The following is a 6,036-nucleotide window of genomic DNA, read 5'->3' as shown; positions in this document are numbered from 1 at the left end:
TAACCAAAGCACGCCATATCAATTGAAAAGCATAAATAATCAAGAAAATCACATGAACAATAAAATACCAAGCCATATGAAGAAAAATTACTAGTCATTCAAATTATTATTGAGCATATAAATGTAGAGTTTACACAATTAAATTGGTTTCTACCTAAACCCTAACATGACTCTAGCTAGACATGGCTTTCTCAAAATCCATAAACATATTAAAATCAAACTCTAACTAATGAAAAATGAAGAATCGAAAACAAAACTTCAAAATCCTTCTCTAGTTACGGCCCTGTGGCCGGGCTCTCCTCTCAAATAGCAGACACCCCTTCTTATAACCTTCCCTTTCTTTTATTTCATTAATCAAATAATCAAAATAAATTATTCTATGAAAATATCTTGCATGCAAGTTGACGTCATCATCAGTATCTTTCCCCAAATAGTATTGCCACCTCGTTCTTCCAATGAAATAATAATCTCTCCTTATTTCCAAAATCTCACAAATGAAGAAAAAGTTACTTTATTTCCAAAATAATCTCACGTGTAAATATTCTTCAATTAATTCTTCACATGGCAAGTAAATTATATTTCCTGGTGGAATATATTTGTAATAAAGTAAGAAAGATAAAATACTCCCATTTTCAGTTTGCATGTGCCAACTCCACTTTGATTTCAATTCATTTGATGCGTTTGTGCCTCACCTATGAAATAATTTTATGCTGCTGATATATATGGAGATACCAGGCCAGCTACATTTTGTCATTTTTTTCATTGTGGTTGCTGATATATGGAAATACCAGGACCACCCCATTTCATAATTGTGGTTGCTGATACATGGAAATACCAGGCCAACATATAAGTGCTGCTGATATATAGAAATACCAGGCCAATATAATTGATCAATGTGGTTGCTGATACATGGAAATACCAGGCCAACCACATTTCATCATTGTGGTTGATGATATATGGAAGTACCAGGACAACCACATTTTTCCATTTTCGTCGCAAACACCATTAAGTCTCACATTTTACTGTTTATTTGTTGGATGATCGAATTCACTTGTACTTTCTACAAAAGCGCTAAAATAGTATTAATAACTAAAATATTGTATCATAGCTAATATAAATATGGGTATAAAATGTAGCATATACATGCTTATCAACACCCCACACTTATATTTTTCTAGTCCTCGAGCAAAACATAGATATTATGCAATTGATTTTTTTTTCCTTTTAATTCTAAGAAAAGTGAAAACCTGCAAAAATATGGATAATTATCCACTCCCCCACACTTAAACATTACATTGTTCTCAATGTAATTAAGTCATCCAACGTAGAAATTAAGATGGGAAATACAAAAATAAACAATAAAAATAAGAGATAGAGTAGAGGGAACAAATATGATGGGTTGACTCCTATGAAGCGAAATGTATTTGTTTCCCTACTTTCCAATAGCATGTAGTCTCAAACAAGGTGAGGTTGGTACCCCAAAATAGACATCCAATCATATATATAGAGTCTAAAAATTTGAGGATCATACCAACTAATCCGGTCAACTGAAGATATGTCCCTGTGAACACTATAAACCTCCAAATCGGTATGCAAATTCATTCTCAATCGAAAACTGTAAGTGATATTCAAATAATGCATAGATGGGATAAGTAAATCATTTCCATACGCAACAAATTCAGATTGTTTGACAGTTTTTATTGGCGGAACACGCTCTAAATCAGGTTCTAAATCAACTGAAATAATTTCCGCGGAACAAGATCTCAATGGAGCAATAATATTACGACTCATAGACCCATTATCATCTAAAACGGTTTCATTATTAATATCATCAAGACGAAAAAATTCAGAACTTAATGGCTTAAGGGTCAAGGTCGGATCTTTCTCGACTGATGGAACTAGTCGAAGACTCGGAAAAAAACAAGAGGTTCTAATTTGGGGTTCCATTTATTAGTGTCTAGCAACGGTGCGGAGTCTAACAAGGCATTGACTTCAAAAATAACACTATCATCATCAAAACCAAGCCCAAAATGAGCTAAGCAAACCTATAATGGATCTTCCAAGTGGCTCTTGCAAAAGCTTGCCGAGTACATACTTGCTTTTCGCCCGCAACACTTCGGATTAAGGTACCTAAAAAAAAATCAAACAAACTGCATAAAAATAAACTAAGGAAAATCTAAAATAAAAAGAATAATAAATTATGTACAAAAACTAAAAATAAATCATATACAATGATATCAACTAGAGAGTATTTTGCAACCACTCCCCGGAAGCGGCGCAAAAACTTGGTAGGTTGGGAAACCTACAATAAAATACTGCAAGTGCACAGTGTCTAACTAGCAGAACAATGGCAAGTACAGGTCGTTCCCACGAGGAGTGTGAAATACTACTACTAATTAATATCAAAACTAACTAATCGACAAGATGATGTTTGAACGATTTTCAGAAATTTGGAACAAAATTACATAATAATAATTCTAACAATAAACAAAATGAGAGCGGGTTATTAGGATTTTCGGTTTCCACCAATTAATTATGCAAATTCTACTAGTCATTAAAAATATATTCCATGCATTTTCAAATATTGTTTCTCCGCTGTAATTTTCTTCGCTTCATGGGTAGTGATTCTAAAGCATTACCTATCAATCCCAAAGAATATCACGTCAAAGAACTTAACCAAAGCACGCCATATCAATTGAAAAGCATAAATAATCAAGAAAATCACATGAACAATAAAATACCAAGCCATATGAAGAAAAACTACTAGTCATTCAAATTATTATTGAGCATATAAATGTAGAGTTTAGAAAATTAAATTGGTTTCTACCTAAAACCTAACATGACTCTAGCTAGACATGGCTTTCTCAAAAGCCCTAAACATATTAAAATCAAACTCTAGCTAATGAAAAATGAAGAATCGAAAACAAAACTTCAAAACCCTTCTCAACTTACGGCCCTGTGGCCGGGCTCTCCTCTCAAATAGTCGACACCCCTTCTTATAACCTTCCCTTTCTTTTATTTCATTAATCAAAGAATCAAAATAAATTGTTCTATGAAAATATCTTGCATGCAAGTTGATGTCGTCATCAGTATCTTTCCCCAAATAGTATTGCCACCTCGTTCTTCTAATGAAATAATAATCGCTCCTTATTTCCAAATATCCCAAATGAAGAAAGAGTTACTTTATTTCCAAAATAATCTCACGTGTAAATATTCCTCAATTAATTCTTCACATGGCAAATAAATTATCTTTCCCGATGGAATATATTTGTAATAAAGTAAGAAAGATAAAATACTCTCATTTTCAGTTTGCATGTGACAACCCCACTTTGATTTCAATTCATTTGCTACGTTTGTGCCTCGCCTATGAAACAATTTTATGCTGCTGATATATATAGAGATACCAGGCCACCTACATTTTATCATTTTTTTCATTGTCGTTGCTAATTTATGGAAATACCAGGCCAACCCAATTTCATAATTGTGGTTGCTGATACATGGAAATACCAGGCCAATCCGGCTGCTGATACATGGAAATACCAGGTCAGCATATAAGTGCTGCTGATATATAGAAATACCATGCCAACATAATTGATAATTGTGGTTGCTGATACATGGAAATACCAGGCCAACCATATTTCATCATTGTGGTTGCTGATATATGGAAGTACCAGGCCAACCACATTTTTCCATTTTCGTCGCAAACACCATTAAGTCTCACATTTTGCTGTTTATGCGCTGGATGATCGAATTCACTTGTTCTTTCTACAAAAGCACTAAAACAGTATTAATAACTAAAATATTATATCATAGCTAATATAAATATGGGTATAAAATGTAGAATATACATGCTTATCAGCGCCAAATCTTAGCCTTGGGCATGCCGCCAAGCCCTAACTTTGGCCACGATGCCAAATCTTCGCCTTGGCCATGCCACCGAGCCCTAACTTTGGCCAAGGCGCCAAATCTTCGCCTTGGTCACGCCGCCCATCCATAACTTTGGCCACGACGCCAAATCTTAGCCTTTTCCATGGTGCCGATCTTAGTCTTGGCCATGCCGCCAAGCCCTAACTTTGGCCACGGCGTTAAGTCTTAGCCTTGGCCATGCCGTGAAGTCCTAACTTTGGCCACGCCGCCAAGCCATAACTTTGGCCAGGACGCCAAATCTTAACCTTGGCCACGCCGCCACCCATAACTTTGGCCACTGCGCCAAATCCTAACCTTTGCCACGCCGCCAAGCCCGAACTTTGGCCACCACGCCAAATCCTAGCCTTGGCCACGCCGCCAAGCCCTAACTTTGGCCACGCCGCCAAATCTTAGCCTTGGCCACGCCGCCAAGCCATAACTTTGGCCCCGACGCCAAATCATAGCCTTGGCCATGCCGCCAAGCCCTAACTTTGGCCACGACGCCAAATCTTAACCTTGGCCACGCCGCCAAGCCATAACTTTGGCCACGACGCCAAATCCTAGCCTTGGCCATGCTGCCAAACCCTAACTTTGGCCACGGCGCCAAACCCTAGCCTTTGCCATGTTGCCAAACTTAACTTTGGCCACAGAGCCAAATCCTAGTTTTGGCCATGCTACAGCGCAACAGGCGTGGCCACGCCACAACCCCACGACTATGCCACTTGCATGCCACTATGCCATGGCTACGCCAGGCGCCACTATGCCAATCAAGCCACTTTGCTATACAACAAGATATGTCCATAATCAACGGCCACCCTCTCTCCTGAATTACGAATCTAAGCCATCCAAGTTTGCCAACGAACTGACGGAATTGTGGAAAGTTTCAGGCGGCCAGACGCCTAAATCTAGTAGTTTCCATGGCTACGCCAGACGCCACTTACACCATCGTGCCACTGGCATGCACGAGCCATGCCATCCATGCTACCTTACCACTGGCGTACACCAAAACGCCACTGCGCCATTATTAGGCGCCAACACAAGGTAGCCATAATCAACCACTACCCTTCCTCATGAGATGCGATCTCAGCCATCGAAGTTCGCCACCGAACTAACAGACTTGTGGCAGGTTTTAAGCGACCATCCAAGACGAGCCTAATAGCATCACATGCTATTTTCCTACGGCAAGCCTCTTGATTTTAACTTACCACACGTAGCAAAATGCTACATGTTTTCCACGAAAACACTCGAGACATCAAACATGTCACATATACTGGGGGATACTCATCAGTGTATTAGTCTGGCGGTTTACAACGTGCGGCGTGCAATATGCCATTACAAGAAAAGTATCATAAAGCGGGACGGTTAGTAATAGCAAAGAGTAATGGTGTAAACGAATCCCTTCATTATGGAAACATAAATCATGACGTTACACGGTACTCTTCCACCACTCAATTGTTTCCACTTCCTACGAGACCAGTGTACGGTTTATTACGACTTGTATAAATAGGTTTTACTTATTTTCCTCAAGACAACAAGTTTTGGGTCGGCAATAATACAGTATCTAGAAATCACCTGGTAGCTTTCCTTTCGGCTAGCCAGTTCTACTTTCAGATACAAGTCATAAACAACCACACTTTCAGAATCAACGATTCTGGTCTCAACACTTTCTTCGCTTCCCTCCCTAAGACCAACCTTTCTCCTTCATTTTGTGACCGAAGCAACCCTGGAACGACCATTTCTTCGTTTAGGCCAGGATTGTACAGATTGACCTCTCGAATCAAAAGTACTCCCGTGCAGTGCATTGTTTAGGGTTTAGATTCGTTTCTCATCCACACACCCAAAATTACCAAAATTAACAGAAACGGTTTTCACCCTCAAACAATTGGCGAGCATAGTGGGAGATTAATCTCTCGGTTGCAATACCCATTTCCAATTCTGATAGGCACATTTTTGTGTCTTATATAATCTCAATTGTATATATTATTAGTGCTCGATTTTATAATTATTATGGCTTTTTATGTCCCTGTAGGTATTTTTGGAGAAATAAGCTTTTGCGGCGAAATTGGCTAAAAGAAGTGGTTTTTTCGCTCGTGGGAGAAAATTACTATACAAACTCTCACTTTGGATAAG

The sequence above is a fragment of the Papaver somniferum genome, unplaced genomic scaffold (assembly GCF_003573695.1).
Source record: "Papaver somniferum cultivar HN1 unplaced genomic scaffold, ASM357369v1 unplaced-scaffold_31, whole genome shotgun sequence".
NCBI classification, from domain to species: domain Eukaryota; kingdom Viridiplantae; phylum Streptophyta; class Magnoliopsida; order Ranunculales; family Papaveraceae; genus Papaver; species Papaver somniferum.
Note: the sequence above shows the minus strand (reverse complement) of the source record.